Source organism: Engystomops pustulosus, chromosome 11, assembly GCF_040894005.1.
Source record: "Engystomops pustulosus chromosome 11, aEngPut4.maternal, whole genome shotgun sequence".
Taxonomy (NCBI): domain Eukaryota; kingdom Metazoa; phylum Chordata; class Amphibia; order Anura; family Leptodactylidae; genus Engystomops; species Engystomops pustulosus.
Window position 1 is genome coordinate 22,156,610 of NC_092421.1, and position 22,741 is coordinate 22,179,350.

The window sequence follows — 22,741 nt, forward strand, 5'->3', positions numbered from 1 at the left end:
TTATCACAAAAAAAAGTATGAATATCTACGTTTTTTAAATAAGCCCTGTAAAAAAAAAAAATTTTTTTTACAACATTGATAAAAATATCCATGATTAGAAGAAGGATGTGTCACATGATTATGTATTAACACCTCGAACATCACTCAGTTCCAATCATTTGAAATCATGGGGAGACGAGTCACAAAAATATCTAAACAATATAGCACGGCCATTCAGCAAATTATAAAGGAGGTCCAATTCCTGCCCATGTTTTCGGATCAGACAGTCTTTCTATTGCCATTGGCAGGTGACATGGGCATGTCCATGAAGCCTAATGCCGGCGGCACACGTGGTGTTTTGAACCTTTTTGTGCTGTTTTTAAGCAGTCTGTTAAAAACCGCATCTGTGCCGCTGGCCTAAGGGTGCCGTCAAGTGTTCAGCTTGCATTGTGTATGAAAAGGCACTGCGGAACACGAAAGGGCATGTACCAATTTCATCTGTGTTTCCACTGAAAAACACACGGTCAGTTAGCAGCACCATGGGGGACATATATCTTAAGGAAACAAGTGTCTAGTTTTTTGTAAGGTTTTGGGCTTACAAGTCTGAAAAATGGCACAAAAGTTGCAAATGCCTAAGCAACCGCTTTCCTATTCCTGCTTTAAACTGGAGTTTATTTGTACAAAAAAAAAATGCAAGTTTCCAGATGTCTACATCTACGTTTTTTAAGATGAGCAGTGTAAAAAAAACGGTTGCGTTCAACTTTGCACAACTGGGCACATTTACTTATCCAGTCACCGGAGTTCACAGAAAGTGCATTGTCCTATGATAATGCGCTGTGCCGTGATTCACTAAGATTGTGCGCCCGATATCATGAATATGTTGCTTCTTCACTCAGGTCCGACAGAGTTCACCTTCTTTTTAGTGGTGCATGTAAGTGCTTGGGCAGCGACACAATTTCAAAGTTAAATTCTGTGTTCAGTCCGAATCACTCGGACTGTCCGGTGGTCCGCCCACAATTGTGTCACATGGAAGCCACAAAAAGGGTTGCGTGTGACACAATCGCAGCGCACCCACTACTTAAATAAGTGCAAGCCGGTTTAACATTAAAGTACGAGCATGGTACAAAAAAAAAAAAAAATTGTGCCGCAAAGCCCTTGGTGAGTGTACCCCAAAGTGGGTAAAAGTCAAAAAGAGAGAAAGCAGAATGTATGACCTGACCCTAAAGCAGTGTTAACACCTACTGTTGGAATTGTTTGAAACAAATGTAATTTTTAATGTGGGCCCCATGTTTTGCATTGTTGACATGTGACAAAGTTGTTGCTCGTTGTCGATCACCTGCGCTTTAGTGGAACCACATTGTGTCAAGCATTTAAAGGCAATGTATTCTTCTGTGTTTACTATGCGTTGATTTACCCGTATTTTTCGGACTTTAAGGCGCACAAAAAATCAATTTTCTCAGAAATCAAAGGTGCGCCTTATAGTCCAGTGCGCCTTATATATGAACCGTACTTACAGACAACAGCTGCCTTGACTGTGCACAGGTCTGCCACCTACTGGTCATTCATCCTTATAATCAGGTGCGCCTTATACGTATATGAACCTGGACTTTTTAGCAGGCATTTATTGATGGTGCGCTTTATAATCTGGTGCGCTTTATAGTCCAAAAAATATGGTAAACTGTGTTTATAGAAATACAATGTTTATGTAAATGGTTGTATCCAAGAACAACTATCTTGTTTTAAGGTGACAACATGGAAACAAAGATAGTTCTATGTTTGGTTTCTCACTTTTCAGAGCCGACTCCCCAGCGTGTATAGTCAGGATTGGGGGGTATTCTCTGGCCGGTTACACCGTATCATCGCAATGGCAGATGGTGACATGTGAACAAGGCTTATACATTAATCCATGTGGCCGGCCCTAGGTCCATAACATATTTAGAAAATTCAGTTTTGCATTAATGCCATCTCCCAAACTAAGATCCAGCAACTTTTTTGGCCCTACATAGAATAAAACTAGACTTGCCAGTATTAAAGTTTTCTTTATTCGTTAAATTAAACAAATGATGCCGTTCGTTCACTATGTCTGGTGGAACAAAAGCAGCTGGGTGGTGAGAAATGCAGAGAACGTTTACATTTTACACTCGATCCAAAACATACTGCCTCCTAAAAGGAATTGTGGAGGGGGGGGGGGGGGGGGCTTGTGTAATGTGACCTCCAGCACAAATCTCTTACTACTGTTATTTCCACTTTATTACATTCACCATTAAAATAATACTCTAAATATAAAAGTAGGGGGGGGGGGGCAGAATATAATGCCCCCAATAATTAGCCGCACAGAGAGGAATTAATGGTCGTCCCCTTGACAACTCGCCATAAGACATGCGGACCATGAGCAGGACTCGGATATTACATTCCAAAAAAGGCATCGGAGCATGGCCTCACACACAGCACTGAATTACAGCCAATACCACCATGACTTCTAGAATTCCTTTCTGCTCACCGGACAAAGCAACGCAAATACATTTTCATTCACTTTCTTGAAAGGAAGATTAAATTTAGCCATCTGTGCCCAACACTACAGGAATAGATTCACATGTAATTATTTTGTCTTATCGCAACGTTCGCTTGTGTTCCAGTGCAACCTGCTCACATAGTTCACATACTAGACAACTTAAGGAAAGGGATTTGGGGTGTGAGCTGCATAAATATTTTGAAAATTATTTTTTTCAAATGGGATTAGAGCCACAATTTTTCTAAAAAATGATTTTACTGACACCCTCTAAACATCTAGTCATGGAGGCCGGTGGGAGCTGCAGTATACTGTCAAGAACAAGTTAGGGGGGACATGAGGAAGTGGAGAGAGACATTAAATGGATGTGGGACTCGCTGAAGAGAATTCCTGAAATGGAGGGTAATTAGGGAGATGGTTTCTCTTGAGAGAGAGAGGTTGGCTGTGTGACTCTCAACTCCCTCATTCTCCTTCCCGCAGGAATTCCCTTTTCAATCAACTCCCTCATTCCTCCTTTCCATTTCCGGTAGCTTGACCGGAGCTTCTCCCGCTCCATAATTGCATATTTTACAGAGGGCATAAATAAGTCTTCTTTAGAAAAATGCTTACTCTAATCTCATGGATGGAGCCATCAGTAAAACATGTATAAAGACATATGACCGGTATTGTGTGTGGTTTGTGGGGGGAGGTGCTGGTGACAGAATGCAAGATGAAAACCGTTGCTAAGGTTAACATTTCACACAAATATCTGCCTGCCCGATGCGCTGGAGATGAGGAGTGGTGACCCCTCCCCTCTCCATAGACGTATGGGCCGTGCACATAGGGCAAGATAGGACATGTCCTATCCTTTCCCCCGCATACGGAGCTGTGCAGGCCGCACATGTGCTCTGTGCGCCTATTGTTGTCTATGGGGGGGCATATGCATATACATCCCCTATACGTCCATGTTAATGAAGGGGTAGTCCCAAGTTTGATTTTTATCTGCAATCCACAGGATATCTGAAAGGTGGGGGCCTGACTGCTGGGATATCCACCGCTTACAAAAATGGAGGTCCTTTTAAAACAAATTGTATGAAGTAGAAGGGATAGCATATGTTCTGTCAGGAACTGCCAAGCACAGCACACAGCAATCTCCAGGACTCCCCAGCACTGTCTAGTGTCAGACATTTCCTATCTACTGAATGGGTTGGCAGGTAAAGCGTAGTGTGAACAGGACCCAGGGATCAGACCTTCACCGATCGGCTTGTTATGCGCTATCCTGCACATTAACAATAACAAATAAACTTGAGACAACCCCTTTAATGATACATTATTTAAATGCAATCTATATTTTAGGAACAGGATGCATTTTTTTGGACCCTTGGGTAAAAGGATGTGGGAAGTGACCTGTGTGCGCACACTAAATATTATCAAACCAAACAGATTACTTCTTATATTAATGGTGTATGAAGTGACTAAACTGCTCATGAAATATCTCAGTATCAAAGACACGGTGGCTGAGTGAGTAGCACTTCTGCCTTGCAGCGCTGGGGTCCTCGGTTCAAATCCCACCCAGGTCAACATCTGCAAAGAGTTTGTGTTTTCTCTCCGTGTTTGAGTGGGTTTCCCCCGGGTCCTCCGGTTTCCTCCCACACTCCAAAACATACTGGTAGGTTGTTTAGATTGTGAGCCCCATGGGGAAAGGGACTAATTTGCCATGCTTTGTGCAGCGCTGCGGAATCTGTGTGCGCTATATAAATAAAGAATTATTATTATACAAGACTAATAGGTTAATATGGTGAATACGTTCACCAACATTGGAGAGTCCCAGACAACATAGTGCAGATGGTAGAGCCATTTCCCCTAGCGTAAGGATGGACAACCAATGGAGTTTATTGTGGTTAGTGGTTATCTACTATTCAGTAACATAAAAATGGAAATCCTGATGGAGATTTGAACTCTGATAATTGGAAACCCCTTCAATGTAAATGCTTTACTTAAAAAGTAAAATTTCAGTGTCAGATAAAAAACACTTCTTGGCTGGGGAGCACTTTGACAATCCACCGGCGATAGCGTAAATCTGGCCGCACAATTGAGTCTATGGGATGACCATATTAGTCTACCGAACAGCGGGGGTCTCTCCGGAGCAAATTAAATTCCGCCTAACTCTGTGGGGACACCTGGATTAAGTTAATAAGCAAATGTGCAATACATTGTTCATGTAATTCAAGAATCTCATTCTTGTCTTCCAAATATATTACAAAAGCAAAGGCAAAACCGCCAAGTCTGGGATGAAACGCTTGGAATATGTTGGCACTTCATAAACAATAATAGTAATAACAAGCATTGTCTCTATAGACAGTGTGCAGACAGACTGTACCGAGGGCTGAATGATAGCACCAACTACTTAACATATACTGTACCACGCTGATTCATATACAGTAATAGCAGAACGGACATAGGGGGGGGGGGGTCATCAAAGGCTAAACGGTCATTACATTACAAATACAATGTAACTGTAATAACACAACATGCATGGTATAAGGGAGAATAGTCATCATTACAGGCAGTCCCCGGGTTATGTACAAGATGGGGTGCGGAGGTTTGTTCTTAAGTTGAATTTATATGTAAGTCGAAACTGTATATTTTATAATTGTAGATCCAGACAAAAAAAAAAATCTTGGCCCCAGTGACAATTGGAGTTTAAACATTTTTTTGCTGTAATGGGACCAAGGATTATCAATAAAGCTTCATTACAGACACCTTACAGCTGATCATTGCAATCTGAGACTATAGTAAAGCATCCAGAGAGCTTCACCAGAGGTCAGAGGGGTCTGTCTGTAACTATGAGTTGTCTGTAAGTCGGGTGTCCTTAAGTAGGGGACCGACTGTACTTGTATCCTAGCTATGTGTTAAGAAAGAACAATGCCATATATACATGTCTTGTATGTATATCAGGCATCTACACCTATTCCATAAAACTTCTTTTTGTAGGCAAAACATGCCATAAATATATATACAGGTCACACAACAAACTACTTTATGTACATCCATCTGAATACAGGCGGTCCCCTACTTAAGAACACGCGACTTACAGACGACCCCTAGTTACAAACGGACCTCTGGATGTTGGTAATTTATTGTACTTTATCCCTAGGCTGCAATGATCAGCTGTAACAGTTATCACAGGTGTCTGTAATGAAGATTTATTGTTAATTCTGGTTCTTATGACAATCCAACATTCTTAAAATCCAATTGTCACAGAGATCAAAAAAGTTCTGGCTGGGATTACAATGATAAAATATACAGTTCCGACTTACATACAAATTCAACTTAGGAACAAATCTACAGACCCTGTCTTGTATGTAACCCGGGGACTGCCTGTATATACTTTATCGAATATAGAAAATATTAAAGTCTAAACATTTCAATTATCTTTTTCCCCATAGAGAAGTCACATTCTATAGGATAAATCCTACTAAAACAGAAACTTTCTCAAAAACATTACAAAAGGCGAGACATCTGAGGGTTACTTTATTACTTTTATATGAAAAAAAGCCAAAACTTGGCTAAAACAATGCTTTCCTTGGCACTCACTTCAGTAACGTGCCAGTCCCCGCTGGGTTTTGTGAACGTTTCCTCTACAAACATGGACTGTTATGATCTACCAGACGAAAATGTAGAATGTGTAGATGTAGAAACAGTCATTGAGTAGGATATTTGTTGTGTAAACATAAAGAAAACCTAAATGACTTGTAAGCTACAGACATAAAAAAAATAAATATACAAAATATATCAAAAAGGTTTCGATTTTACTTCCAACTAGTGAAAAAAAAACAAGCAGAGAGAGAATCATCGAGGGTATTCAATGTAAGGAAATCGTCAAGCAGAGAAAGACGTGATGTTACCTGTCAATGCACCTTCCACTGGAGAGACATATCTTCCTACAGAGCAGGATGAGCAGCTCCTGGGGAGTGAGGGCTCCTGAATGACAGCGCGCTGCACTTGTCCACATGAACTGTCAGAGAGCAGCTGCTCAGATTAAGGCTGCAGACTATGGCCAAATGCATAACTAGCATGCTTTGTGTAAGCCAGAAGAAGAAATGCATTTGGCTCGCTAGTAACAAGGTCGAATTACCCACCTCCCCCCCCCCCCAATAAAAGTCTCTTCTATGACTCAGAAGAGGAAGTGCAACAGCAAGACACTTACAAAACCCTTCAGACAGAGAAAAAGGACATACGCTTCTATATAAAACTAAAAAAAAACTACACCATAAACAATCTACAGCCGTGTATACATGAAGCATACACAACAAACATAAAAAGTCTTCAATACAATAATAAACAACTGCAAGCAAAATGTAAAAAGTCAACTTATAAACAACGAGAACCTTACTCCATCCTTCAGACAAGACAAACAATCATCGAGGGGGAATTTATAACAGAACGACAAAAAGATCCGGGACCGTTTTCCCTCATTCCCAGATAAATGGGACCTGCTAGATCATTTCTGCATTTCTAGATTTTGACAGAAAGAGAGAAGGACATAAAGGGAGAGAAGAAGCGCTCATTTATGGTTATACAATTTGTAACAGTAAGAAAAAACACAAAAAAGTAAAGTTTGTGACCGGACTCCTTGAAAAAAGAGACCACAGGAGTCGGGATTCTCCCACTCATAAAGGATAACTAAACACCTCCTCTGCAAGTATCGAGCACAGGGCAGAGGACGAGCATCATAGTGATATTTGATGCAAGGAGCCCCTACTTCTTTGCACCGATACTGTATTCATGATTAAAACATTAGCGCTGGTTTACATGTAGATTTTTTTTACTCGAGTATAAGCCAACCCAAGTATAAGCGGAGGCCCCTAATTTTACCAAAAACCTGGGAAAACCTATTGACTCGAGTATAAGCCGAGGGTGGGAAATGTATTGGTCACAGCCTCCCCATTATATAGCCTGCCGGACCCTGCCCCATAGTATATAGCCTGCCGGACCCTGCCTCAGAGTATATAGCCTGCCAGCCCATATCCCCCAGTATATAGCCATCCCCCTGCCCCAGTATATAGCCAGCCCCCTGCCCCAGTATATAGCCAGCATCGGTGGAAGCCGGAAAGGTGAGTTTTGATTTTTTTTTTTTTACTCGAGTATTAGGCGAGTTTGGGTTTTCAGCACATTTTTTTTGCTGAAAAACTAGGCTTATACTCAAGTATATATGGTATATTATTTTCCCTGTGATCCAATGTCTTTTCCACATGATATCGGCATGGATACAAAGTTTGTTGCAGATTTCATGCAGATTTTCATTTGCCTGTAGACCTTCACATTAAAATGATACACATAAATCTGCTATTCCACTAGGGATTGTTTTATGTTCTGCATCACACTACAAGGTTTGTACTGAAAAAAATGCATAAACCTGACTTTAGAAAAAAATAAATCACATTAACTTGAATGGTACTGTATTCTGTAAAAAAAAATGTTTGTGAAAAATGCATTCATATTCCAAAAATGTAGCTAGACTTGGGGCAATGGGGGGGGGGGTTGCCTTAAACTGCTCTAGATCTTTGAATCTTCCCTAGCTATTCCCTCTATTGTTATTATGTAACCATAAAATTGCTACAGCTCTTACTCAACTCACATACCATTAAAGTCCAGCTACAATCCTGAAATATAAATGCATTTTTTTCAAAGTCCTGCTACTACTTACACCACACACAAACATTTATGGTCACACAGATGTGCATGGCCAAAACCAACACACTCTGCAGTTTTGTATAGCCAAAACTGATCATAGATTCCCTTTTTAAGGACCAATCTTAGGCTGCATTCACACTGCCATTTCCCACCGTACCATAGCACGGCGGGCAACGGCAGTGCACGGGGAGAGGAGGAGGAGGAGAGCGCAGCTCCCCCCCGCCCCTCTCCATAAGAACATATGGCACACGTCGCCGTACTACGGAGAATGATAGGACATGTCCTATCTTTTTCCGGGGTACGGAGTGGTACGGTGCCGCACCGCTCCCGTTGGGCGTTGTGCGCCCATTGCCGTCTATGCTGGACGTATATCGGCTGTATATACGTCCCCCATACGGCAGTGTGAATGTAGCCTAAGTTGTACCCAGGTTATATTGCATTTGTCTGGTGAGGCTCTAGCTTTGACAGAATAGCTACAATCTGTACGTTACACCCCCACTTTGTTAAGATAGGGTCATCAGTTTAACTATTAGCATTTTGGGAAAATCTGCCCATGTGGTTGTGACTGCGTGAGGATCCTTAGCACTGCTCGTTTTAAAGACATAGGTCAATATCTTTAAATAGTAGTCAAGTCCATGGGAAGTCAAAATTTAATAAAGAAACCAGAACAACATACACAATGTGGGGACTAGCTAAGACTGCGAAGCAAACTGCAGGCAAATCATATTTCGACTTTTAAATGGAGAAATGACTCATAGGACCCATCTAGAATTTATGGGGTCCGTCTATGTCAGAAAGCCCCCCCCCCCCGCCCCCCCCACTGTGTTGACAGTAAACTGAAGTGAAGTAATGCAAACATCACAGTAACTACTACTTTAACTTGGGCAGCGATCAAAGGATGGGCAGTAGTATCATATATCAGATCTCCGGCACAAAGTGCAGGCCACATAATAAGCCTAGAGACAGTAGGTGCCCTTCTCACAAAACGATTTTCCAAAACAAACATTACATTTAAAAATGTTTTTCCCCCATTGGGAAAGCTAAACATTACTGTCCCTATACTCGATGGGTGTTATCGGATAACTAGACTTTAACCCCTTAATGATGCAGCCCTTTCACATTTCATTTTCACCTCTTTATTTTTTCCAGCTACAAGTATGAGGGCTTGTTTTGTGTGGGACACATTTTACTTCTTACTTCCATCTTTCAAAATTCCATACAGTGAAAGCCTCAAAGACACGATCATGGAAACAGATTTTCGCATCCCCAATTACTGTGCCACTGAGGCACTAGAAGCTGTCATAGGTGCCAGCAGACATCCACCCTGTATTGGGAGGGCTCAGCTTGTGAGCCTTCTCCATACAGCCTTAGTGACAGCGTACTGTACCCTACTATTACATATTTTGGGGCTTATTTACTAAGGGTCCGCGGCCGCACTTTAATCGGACTTTCCGATGTTTTCAGGTTTTGCACGGCTGTGCCAGGTATTTAACAGGGGATTGTGTTGTCCGCGATCGGATTGTGGCACAGCTGCACTGGCTTTCATGCGACAGAAATTGAGGGGGGGGGGGGGTGCGGCCCATGGGATTCAAATTCAAAGATCAAACACTTACATGCACCAGGAAGAAGAAGGTAAACTCCGGCGGACCTGAATGGGGAAGCGACAGACGCAGCATATAAGGTGCACGATCTTAGCGAGTCGCGGCACAGTGCATGATCGTCGGACAATGCACTTTCTGTGAATTCCTCCGGACGGGTGAGTAAATTAACCCCGTTGTGTATACGATTTTGCTAAATTGCTTCAAAGTGAGATGCAATTAGAGAGAGAGAGAGAGATTTCTTAAAGACCCAAGTATAATTCCCTAACAATCAGGAACATTTTTGAGCGTTGGTCATCTGCAATGACACTTAAAAAAAAGTGTCCAACCTGAGGATTCTCAAGGCTACAAAACAGGACAAGAAATCTATACTAAAAATAAGATCCATCTTTTAACTTTAAGCGGGGAATATACTCTTTACAACCATGCAAATGAGGTGTAATCGGCAGGCTGCATGTTATATAGCAGGAGGAGCTAAGCAGACTGTAGATAGTATCCTATCTACAGGAAGCACGATACAGAGCAAGGGGAGCTGATTGCTAGTTCTAGTTTAGGTGTCCAGTGGGTGGTCCATTGCAATACCATTGTATCATATGACATCAAAATGAATAAAACATTGAAATAACATGTATGTCTATGAAGTCCAAAATCCTACAATGTTGACTTAGAGTAAGGCAAGAAAAAAAATAGAATACCCTGTATTATGGAAAACATCCTTCTCAATTCCAAATAAGGCAGTAAGAATAATTCCATGCAGTGTCCCATCCCAAAAATCTAGTTCTCATTACATTTCATTTTTTTTTTAAGTTCAAGAAGGTCATTCAGGCTTCTGATCCGTTTCCACCTCATATAGACTGTAAGCTCTTGCGAGCAGGGACCTCACTCCTTTTGTTCCATACGAATGTTTGTGCTCTTTCATGTTTTATTATATTTGTATTTGTCCCCTATGATTTGTAAAGCGCTACAGAATATGATGTCGCTATATAAATAAAGATTATTATTATTCCACCCAATTAGGTTCCATAACTTCACTGCTCTTACAGCAATAGATCTAGACTATGCAGAACCATCTGGATAATATTTCTTTTTCAAACTCGAAACTTGACAGCCTGATGTTTTACACTGATCCACCCATTCACTTATTTTCATATTGAATGGCAGTCGTCACACGTTCTGCTTATATAACATAGGCTGTCCATCGACGATCCTCTACCAAACCTTAGCCCAGAAACATATTCTAACAGATATTCTGTACAGTTTGTATGAAAGGCCAATGCTGCCCTTGAGAAGCTGACATGGAAATTGTGGTGGTGCAGAGGTGTTCCAAATGTTTTTACTCCATACACACCCCATTGTTTACTAATGACAGATACAGTTCTTCCAGAAATACTAGAAAAGGTAATAATGGAAAAAACAGTAGGTAAAACAAAAATATAATTCATTAGCTCTAATGTATAGCACACAAATAGAGGGCTAAGTCCAGCACAAATCATCAATTTTGAAATCTCCACTTTACAGTTCTTGGAGTTGTGTTTAATTAAACTTTATTGAACTTTACTTTATTGTAAAGGCAAAAACCTGTCTACATAGATCATGAGGTCTAAGGTGGCAAGTCTAAATGTGGCAAGGCACAGATCTGGCCAAGGTTACAAAAAATTTCTGCAGAATTCAAGGCTCCTAAGAGCACAGTGGCCTCCATGATCCTTAAATGGAACAAGTTTTGGACAACCACAACTTTTCCTCGACCTGGCCGTTCAGCCAAACTAAGCAATCATGAGAGAAGAGCTTAAAGAGGACCCGTCACCAGATTTTTTCGGATATGCAAATTAGCTTTTCTGACTCATCTCTGGCAGTCAGAGAGGAGAAGAGTCAGAGATGCCAGTGAACGCCCTATTATTGTAATGGACAGCTCTGTGTCTTTTCAAATCCCTGCTCTGCCTCCTTGTACTTAGGGGCCGCGTGCTAATATTCAACTACATACCCTGTTTCCCCTAAAATAAGACATCCCCCGAAAATAAGACCTAGTACAATTTTATTCAGGCTTAGAAATATAAGGTCTCTCCTGAAAATAAGACCTAGCGGCAGTCATTGCAGCAGCTCCCCCCACGACATACATTAGTATTAGTAAATCTTTTAGATGCTGCAGAAGATTGTGACATGGGGAAGAATTCATGGAATAAATCACCGGCTGTTGTGCTGCAAATGTGATCCCAGCAGCTACCAGGATAAGAAGGGTCATTTATAGAAAGTGCTTTTACTAAACATGAGAGACTGGGGCCAATGATTCTAATAGAAAAAGAGTTACAAGAAATACAGCATGAAATTCAGAGTTTGGAAAGTCATAAGGAGGTTAAAGAAGTTGATTTTTTTTTGTTCACTGATAAATGTAAATTCTTATTCATGGAAAAAAAGACATTCCTGAAAATAAGACCTAGTGCCTCTTTTGGAGCAAAAATTAATATAAGACACTGTCTTATTTTTGGGGAAACAGGGGTACTTATAAACCTCTATGTACAGATGGGAAATATTGTGTCAATCTTTTTACATGGTGCCTTGTATTACATTTATGACATGTGACCAGTGTCATCATTGCAGGTCCTTCAGCCTTTAAGAATAGCAAACTGTACACCATGTATGTGATTACATGAACTCACAGCAGCCTCCATGGAGGATGGAGTGGAGTAGAAGTCCTTGGAGGCTGCTGTGACTTCATGTGGTCAGATACATACATGGAATACAGTTTGCTATTAATAAGAGGTTGAAGTACCTGAGATGATGTCACTCTGGTCACATGACATGTCATGCCAGTAAGGAGGCATAAGGCATGGGTAGCATTAGATGGGAGGGGCTGGATGAGCAGGACACGCCCCCTCTGATGTCAGGTAATATAACATAAAAAGGTGATTTCCGTGGATGTAAGCAAAACAATTTTTAGCTATAAGAAGGGTGGCAGTCAGTTAATAGAGCTCCACAGGAACCTGTCACTGGCTGTATATGTGCAAATGTGGTGACAGGTTCCCTTTAAGTGTGAGAGGTAAAGAAGAATCCCAAGATCAATGTGGCTGAGCTCCACGGATAAAATAAGGAGATGAGAGAAAGTTCTACAAAGTCACCTATCACTGCAGCCTCCACCAGTTGGGTCCTTATGGCAGAGTGTGCCGATGGAAACCTCTCCCCTGTTCAAGACATACAGTGCATACAAATGAAGGACTTCCAGACTATGAGAAATAAGATTTTCTGGTCTACTGAGACAAAAATGTAACTTTTTGGTGTTTATTCTAAGTGGTATATGCCAAATCATCATCTGCCACATACAACCCCAACAGTGACACATGGTGGTGGCAGCATCATGCTATGGGAGCAGGGACAGGACAACTGGTTGCAATTGAAGGAAAGATGGATGGGGCCAAGTACAGAGGGTTTTTTTTATAATTCTTATTTGTATGCCGTATACACACTGACCCAGATAATGTATAGTCTGCCATAAGAAATCTTTATTGAGCTTGAGAATGGACATCAGACCAGATTGATAGCAGCAGAGGAAGTACCTGACCTATCTGGTGGAAAAACCTACCCTACTTTAGTAAAATCTAGTGTATAAATGCTCATATCATTATACATGTACCATATTTTTGGACTATAAGGCACACTTCAGCAAGAAAAAATCTTGCTAAAAAGTGCCTGCGTCTTATAGATCGAAGGTCAGGAGGATCCAGCACTGGCAGACCCTCCTGACTGCTGTAATGGACATCGGGTGATGCCCTGATGTAGAGCAACCCAATCTCCAAGAGAGGAGAGCCTCGGCACGGCTCTTTCCACTCCCGGGTGTCCTACAGGACCTGGGGTGATGTCTGATGACTGATCACATGCTTCTTACATCACCACATAGAAGAAGGGGAAGAAAGGAAGGGGGAAAAGTGTGGGGGGGTTCTGTGTATCTAGCTGAGCTCCATGTGTGTAACTGTATGGATGAAGCAGAGCTGTGTGTGCTGTGCTTTAGTGCGACCAACAGGGATATTTAAATTGGTGTAAAACATATTTTTCCTTTTTGGGAAGCCTAAATCTGTGGTGCGTCCTATAGTAAGAAGTGTCTTATAGTCCGAAAAATGGGCTAGGTCATATCATATGACAATTTGAATTATATAATAATAAATTCTTTATATGCAGATTAGGCAGTACTGCACAGAGCTTGCCAAATCAGTCCCTGTCCCTGTGGGGCTCACAATCTAATCAACCTACCAGTATGTTTTGAAGTGTGGGGAAAAAACGGAGGACCCGGAGGAAATCCACGCAAACATGGAGAGAACATATAAACTCTTTGCAGATGTTGACCTTTATATACATAAAACTAATATATAAAACTAATAACATTGAAGGTCAATAAATAAAAAAAATAATAAACTAATTAAAGGGAACCTGTCACCAGGAGACCCATTTTTAACACTCCCCCAGTCCCCACAGAGCATAGTACATACACTGCCAAAGAGTTTTTGTATAAAAAATAGGTTTTACAGAAAAAAAGATGTTATATTGTACTTTTCATTAGCATCTGCTGTGTGACTAGGCAGTTGCCAATTGGGAGGGGCTGGAAAGGAGCAGTTTCCCCCCACCCTTGGGAAACATGTGACCTTTTCAAATATATGAATAACTCCCCTCACTCGGGATTGGCTGTAGAGGAGCAGGGGGCGTCGCTAAGCCAAGTGATGGGTGTTTTCATATATTTGAAAAGGTTACATGGAGTAGCTGTTTCCCAAGGGTGGGGGGGGGGGCTGCTCCTTTCCAGCCCCTCCCATTAGGCAACTGCCTAGTCACACAGCAGATGCTAATGAAAGGTACAATATAACATATCTTTTTTCTGTAAAACCTATTTTTAATACAAAAACACTTTGGCATTGTATGTACTATACTCCGTGGGGACTGGGGGAGTGCTACAAATGGGTCTCCTGGTGACAGGTTCCCTTTAAAATAGTTACAAAATGTAATTAACAAAAGTCAAGGATGTAAAATGGAAAAAAAAAAACAGCATATTGAAGAACGGGAGCAAAATTTCCACTAAAATGAAATTAACTTACTGAAAGTAATGGCATGCTGATCCGGGATATGGAGCATAACCATTAGTACTAGGTTTCAGGAAGTAAAATCCAGCTTCATTTCCAGTACATTACCCTGCAGACATATCTCACTGACTAACCACCTGCATATGCTTGGTATGTCTGTCAGTAGGCATCTGTTTTACAACCAGTCATGGTAAAGTGACCACCCTCAGTCATACAGTGTCGGAAATAGAATAAAAAAATACAAACATGGATGACATTCTAAAAAGTACCTGCTATGGAAAATAAGCCTGGAGAAACAATTCACTTGAACAATACACTAGGAGGTCGACCATGGAAAGTACATTTTCTCCCATCATTGCTCTCATACACATATACTAATATATAAAATAATAACATATTAGAATCTATTATGCAATATTTATATGGTAAATAAAACTAAACTTCAGTTCACACAGTAAGTGTTAGATTTCCTTTGTGTTAAAGGAAATCTACCACCAGGATGAAGGATTGTAAACCAAACACACTGACATACTGGTGTGTGCCCCCTCAGACAGGATTTGCTCTTCTTACAGCTTTGTATGCCGTTGTTTTTAAGAAAAAGAGGTTTTAAAAATTATGCAGATGAGCCTTTGGGGCTCCGAGTTCCATTGACATCTATAGTGTCTGGAGCCTCTGAGGCTCATTTGCATAATTTGGGAAACCTTTTTATTATAAGGCCCTAAGAAGCTAAAAGAAAAGAAGAACCTACCAGAGGGGGCACTCGCCAGTATGTCAGTGTGGTTGGTTTACAATTCTTTGTCCTGGTGGTAGATGTCCTTTAAGCTAAGATAACTTACAGCAGTGATGGCAAATCTTTTAGAGACCGAGTGCCCAAACCACAACCAAGACACACTTATTTATCGCAATGTGCCAACACAGAAATGTAATTGGTGATTTATACTCCTGCTCTGTCACAGCTTTCATCTCTGCTCCCTGAGGACACCAAGAATGCACAAAATAGAAGAAAGTTTGTGATCATTGTAGCTTCCCTCCAGGGTCCCATAAACAGGAAGAATTGTCTGGGCCGGAGCAGGAGCTACAATGATAATCCAGATCTGTCCACACCTTCCCACTCCTCCGGTAGTCCCAGGTAGGACTGTCACTTTAATATAGCTCTGTGCACAGCAAGTCCTGGGCTGTCTGGGACTGCAGGAAGATACCTGGAGTCATCTCTGGTGATGGCCTGAGTGCTCACAGAAAGGACTCGCCGATCAACTGGTTGTCCCCAATGCTATGGGGTACAATCCCTTTAAAAGAGGCTCTACAGCTCTTACAATGGATCAGCATTCTCTTTTTATATTGTTGTTTCATTTCTAGCATCACAGTCAAACATCCTCCTCCTCATTTGGTTCTGTAATGTTCTGTAACAGAACTGAAATCTTCTGCTCGTGCCCCTGAGCTGAATGTTAGATTTTTTTTTTTCCCAGCATTTCTTTCAATAAAACATGGTTACCAAAAAAAAATTAAACAGATGAGTGATGTAATCCTCTCGAGACCAGCTAAAAATACTACATATTTGTATTTTATCATCTTAAGAGGAATCTTTGTAGACAACAATCCTATCGCACCGAAAAAGGGGTTTTATTATTGACCCTCAGAATCCAACATCCGTCAGAATCTAGTGGTCCCTACTGGTCTGTGCTGTAGCTTGTTTTTATAAATGTAGGCCATCTTGTGTATGACGTTAGGAAATAAACCTTACATCAAGGAAAAAAAACATTATTTTGCCTTTGCAGGGGTCTTTTTTCTTAGCTTCTGAAAAAAGGTGTATGTAATGAAGATTTATTGATAATCCTTGTCCCTATGACGCCACAAAACTTTGAAAATCCAATTGTCACTAGGACAAAAAATATTTTTTTCTGGAGCTACAATTATAAAGTTCTGACTTACATACAAATTCAACTTGAGAACAGACCTAAAGAACCTATGTTGTATGTAACTCGGGGACTGCCTGTATATGGGGCAGACTACAGCTATCTATCCTTCCTGTGTTTGATTCACATAGCAGAATTTCTTAATGAAGTCTATTAGGGGGAAAAAAACGTTCACACTATTTTCCCACAGACAATATTAAAAATCAATGCTACACCAATATGACACTACGATCAGAGTCATGCAGTATTGGAAAAAGCTTAAATTTAACCAGAGTAACTGGCTCAAGACTCTCCCCAAAATTATGCCATATGCCAAAACCAAATGAGAGAAGACCCGTCTAATTACAATTAGTAATTACAATACTAATCTTTAGTAGAGATGCAACAATAAAAATTTATAAAAAATGAACACATAAAATGGTATATCCCAGATGAGATAATCGGTACCACCAGGGAGCAAACCCCAACAATCATCAGTGATATGAACATGTATCACTGCAATACACATAATATATAGTGATGTAATGTAGGACCCTCATAGAAGATACAAAGTGGATAGATACAATCTGTGATATATAAACTGTTATAAGTATCCCCAAACAAAGCTTAACATGGACTAGAAGGCCATCTACACTAAGATGGCTGCAGGTAAGTCGTCCCGATCAAAGCTAAACATATATGAAAAGGCAATTGCTCCAAAAATTCATTTTTGATACAATTTGTTGTAATAAGACTGGTCTTCTTTCATTGGTTTCAGTATTTTGGTATATTGGATAATATTGAAAACCCGCCCCCTATATATCAAGAATTCTAGTGTCATGATGGAATAGCAGTGAAACCAGTATGTAGAATGGGAATGGACTCCCAACTACGGACAGCGCCGTTTTTATATTTTTGAATCTAACCTGCACTGGTTTGGCTAGGGGAGAGGCCAACAATGTATGACAGGGAAGAAGCTAAACTCCTTACAGTGTTAAACCTGGTCTCTCCTTAACAAATTGCTGGCACAGTGGATGCCGAGTCAGCTACAAAGTAACAGATCCAGTTCCATCAGCAGACTACAGAATGGGCAGCTAAAGTAGTATGGATTCTAAATGGAGTGCCAAATTATTTAGCGTAACCTTTACCCCATAAATGGTCCATATGTAAAAAGATAATTGCTATATTATAGCTTTTTTATTTATTACATACATTGTGGGGGCCCCTTTATTATTTCAGTTTTGTACTAAATGGTATGTGGTAGATTCAATATATGAATATTTCTATGGCCCCTTTGCTTTGGTTTAATCCAGTCCCAACAAGTCCCTCTCTATTCAAAAAGTGTAGTAGCTCTGGTCCAACAGCGGTTTCTCCAGACATATAGCAGCTAGATCCTGAACTGAAATTGTGTATGTTACCAATGACTTGCAGGACCCTCAACTTTCTGGACTTTCAGAGACTCTTCTCCTACAACCTTGGATGCTAAGGTGCTAAGGTATTTTTGTGATACCTTTCTGATTCCCATTCCTCAGTTCCCTAGAGTGGCTATCAAAAGAAGGTGGCCATCAACATTACGATAAGATTACGATAAACGGTCCAGCTCATCTCTCCATTGGGTAACCAGTTATTTGCATCAGCTATTGTGAGACAATTCTATTGGTAGAGTGGTAGTACACATAGAATGGGTGCAAGTCTTTCCAGCGGTTATACATAAGTAAGGTATAATGGAAAAACTTGAGACATAAATAACTTAAGACAAAACGGAGATGTAAACTGGACTCTTCCTGACTAGACAGGTAGAAGCAAATAGATGATCACAAAGCACACCGTTGTTATCTTAGAGGATACCAGGAATTTACCTTCTGCCTTCTGAGCTCCTACAAATATAAGTAGTACAGTCGGTAGTGATGGGATATACGGATTAAAATCTGTTGGCATGCGCTTCATGTCTGGGATCCTCATGCCAAGGTCTTATTTCAGAAGGAGACATATGATCCAACACACACATTGCTTAATCTTTAGTTTGACGGTACAGAGTCCCTACGGCCACTTGAGGTTTAGAAGATAATCTTTTTGATTTACAGATATCAGATGTGCGTAATATGGGTTGTTCTCCTCTTGAACACGATAATGCAGTCATGCGGAGCTGGGAAAATGGCCAAAAAGGGGTAAAGAAAATGGCTTACAAAAACACCACCTACCTAAAATAAAACACCAAATACATAATATTGTAGTAATAAAAATGGTCACTGCATAGTCAAAAAGTACCTTCCATCTGGTGTATATATCTCCACATATACATCCACATATACAAACCATCCTAGCTAAGTGGCATGTGTGACTTCATAAATCAGAAACTTGTTCCCAAGGTCCATCCCTTAGAGAAGCCTACGTATTTAAGATTTCACCACCCTTGCCTTCACTGCCAAGAACCTGCCCTGTCACAAATCATAATAGTCCGACACTGCCTAAGGGCTAAAGCTGATGGGACTAACTTATCAAACTCTCATTGAGTGCTTGCCGCAATGCCCATCCGGAACGCTCAGAGACTTGAAGTGAATGCCCGGTAAGCACATAATGCGGGTTTGATGAGAGTTAGGGGCATCAGGCTCGCTCGTGGGTTTTAGGCCTAACAACTAACCACCAAACCACGGAGGAGTGAAAACTAATAGAAGGAAACAAATAACATTAAGGAAGGTGGGTAGGACAACTTTCTGTGCAAAAAGATGGTGGACTCTCCTTACTACTATATAAAATCCCAGTTAACTACACCCTCAACTTTGAAACCCACAATCACCTTATGCTACATTATCCACCCCCACCCCAGGATCATCCACTCCCAGCCTTGCCCATCATTACCGCACTCCTCCCAGCTTTCAGCATGTTCTGTACTCACAATCTCAGAGTTACTACAACCGGTTTCAGTATTGCGGCCATATTATAGTTATCCATAATGCATAGGGCATTAGTTATTGCAGAAGAAGAATTGCATGTTAACTCTGCACAGAAACAAGTGATTTTCTCCACTGGTCTATGCATGGTCTGCCCATTACCTGTGCCAGGACGAGCTGCTCCTTTACGTACCAGGTGGGGGCAGCTACATGTTATTTTTCTGGTACATTGTGTACTGTACATGACCCTGTAGAAGATCCTGTCTTCTTAATGAAAGTGATTTACAGCCTCCAGCTAGCTCTCTCCAGCTGGCTCTTATAGGTCACAAGTATCTTTACTTATATTAGTTATCTCATTATTTATTCCATTTCTTTTCTGAGTTGACACTATCAAAGTCACTTTGGCTCTCTTGGGAGTAGTACACCACAAAGTTATTGAGGGATATTCATTGCGTGTTCTTCGCCAGTTTTCTGGTGCAGAATCCACATGAATTTCCCTCACCCCATCAGCAGATGGAAGGCGTTTTGGGGAGTGAACGCCTGGCTCATCTACTATAGCAACAAACTCCACCAGTTCAGATCTGGTCTAGAGATCGAAACTGGTGGAGTTTGTGCCCATAGTCACTAAAAGGCTGGAGCGTCTTAGTGTATATGGGCGCCAGACCGCCGGCGGAGGGAGTTTTAAGACTGAATAAATCTCCCTCATTGTCTCAAGTTAAATAAAAATTAGCTTAGAATGATCATTAATTGATACAAAAATAGTGGAGAAGGTGAACTACCAAATCAGATCAACTAGTACACGCTCTACAAAATGGTGACTTAAACTTTTAATGTAGTTTAAATAAAAGGCGATTATAAAAACAGGTTTCCTACTTCACGTATGGTGGACTCTGCGGGCGCTCACTCAATTCTGGGAAGAAAAATTAAATCTGCGGCGTTGTCATACCCTTCACCATGGCGTCTGTATGTTGAATCTGGGATTACAGGCCATGAATAAGGCGAATAAATGTATATCATTTCAAATTCTAACCATGGCTATAGTTCTAGAAAGTGGAAATCTACTGAGATCCCCAACATACATGCCATCATTTAAGAGATTCAGCACAATGGTGTTATGGAACACCTTATATCCCTCGGGTCAGGCTCCAAGTCACTTTATGTGAAAAATTGGTCTAAATGGTTGCAATAAATATACAGATACCAGCATCCATACCCTTAAACTTCCTCTTCGAATGGCTTACCCGTAGACGACTGGGTAATGAACGGGTTTATTGAAGCTGTCGGCACCTCATTGTGCCTGTGCCTTGACTTCTGTTAAATCATTTTTCTATTGTTTGCCCAGTTGCCATTTTATGTAGTGATTGTATTGAACTTCTTTCATCGTAATGCAGGGTTAGACACCCGTACTAAAAGTGTCCTAACTAAAGTCATGTTTTAGTTGAAAATTCCTAAAACCAATGAAAAAAATTAAAGTGGATTATAAAATGCTGTGATGAATAGTGTACAATAAGTTGCATAAATGGCGGAATCTGCCTTAGCGGACTGAAAAGTCCCAATATATATTGTGCTTCACATCCATCAAGGATGACAAAAATTAGCGGGGGAAGGGGATCCCAAGAGGTGTTGGCAGTAGCAAGTTAGGTCAATCTCAAATCACTCTTGAAATGTCATGTTCCGCCATAGCTACAGATTATTGGGAGAAAAGATTATATTGTGGCCTGTTAAATTATGTCCCCATCAGAGGTCACACTAAAGTTTTTCTAGCAGAGTAAAAATACTCCTCTTGGGAGTACAAATAGGGTCTGCCCTAATGGGTTTAGTCATTTTATGGACCCATCAAATCCAATTTTATCTGCTTCTGTTATGGAGCAGATTTTGATCAGGATAATCTGTACCAAAATCCATGAGAACTAGCCAAAGGCCTAGTTCACATATTGCATATGGAAGGTAAACGCTACGTGTGAACACGGCCTCAATCCTCATTAGAAAGCCTGACATTGTGATATAGAGCTTCTGCCTGCAGATGGAATAAAAATGCTCTCAGATTTTTCAAATACTTCATGTAGCTCTCAGACAGGAGGGGGTTAAACAGCTTCCCTCTGTATCGGTCTGATTAATGACTTTCTTTGTAGGAATCAAGATAAACAGTGTTTTTCAGTGTGAGGGTGTGCAGACCTGTTCCTCATCCTAACCTTTATGATCTCCTGCTGTCTTGTGATGGCTTACACCCAGCTCCACAAGTGTCCACCCTACAGGAGGACTTCAGTCATTTTACCCCCCTACCATCTACCATGCTATCTATACTGCCCTATGATTCTCACTCATTTACTGATGGACATCCCTGTAGCCTTAGTACAGCCGCCCTGTCCCTACATCCTCCTAATATTATTTATTGGGCAGAACATTGGCTCAGTGGTTAGCACTACAGCCTTGCAGCACTGGGACCCTGGGATCAAGTCCCATCCAGGTCAACATCTGCAAAGAGTTTTGTGTTCTCACCGTGTTTGTCTGGGTTTCCTCCGGTTTCCTCCCACACTCCAAAAACATACTGGTCGGTTGATTAGATTGTGAGCCCCATGGGGACAGGGACCGATTTGGCAATTATTTGGAATTATTATTATAAAGCTCCACACTCACTATTGGGTGTGAGTGAAGAGCTTTATTGTTAGACAGATGTAGCATCAGCATCATTGCTCTGCCACCCAGAGAACAGGAAAAAGTTAAACTGCCTGTAGAAGCATCCAAGGCACTTGTACAGGCGTTATTGCGACTTCTGGTCCCCATAATGTGTAGACACAATCAATATAACCTCCAGTGGCAAGTCTCAACAGGGATGAGGAAGCTGTGGCACAAAATGGGCCATCTTTCCTGCAAACCAGGTTCAGAGAACCCTTCCCCTGCTGACAGGTCCACAACATTGCCGGTCTATGAAGGGACAGTGGCACTTACAAAAGAATTCTTTTGTAATCTGCACCAAAAAAAGACTGTCTTTGTCATATTTATCAGGGATTTTAGACAATTTTCAGGCACTTTTTTGACTAGTACAACAAAACAAAGGTGTGGACAATGCAAAAGGGGCATGACTCTGTGTGTTACTTGAGCTACTGAGGATTCAAAGCACAACATCACGTTCCCAAAA

The 22,741-nt window shown here is 41.0% G+C and overlaps 1 protein-coding gene across 7 annotated transcripts in view; it reads right to left on the reverse strand.

Annotated features, from left to right (window-relative positions):
- The window catches only part of PLCE1 (phospholipase C epsilon 1), a 200,452-nt gene that overhangs the window by 89,869 nt on the left and 87,842 nt on the right, over positions 1 to 22,741 (reverse strand). Inside the window, exon 1 of one of the 7 annotated variants that reach the window (XM_072129845.1) lies at positions 6,376 to 6,514. The exons of the other annotated variants lie outside the window; for them this stretch is intronic. The gene's annotated coding sequence lies outside the window, so the exon portion shown is untranslated. Of the gene's footprint in view, positions 1 to 6,375; positions 6,515 to 22,741 lie in introns of those variants that run through there. 7 annotated transcript variants of the gene reach the window in all.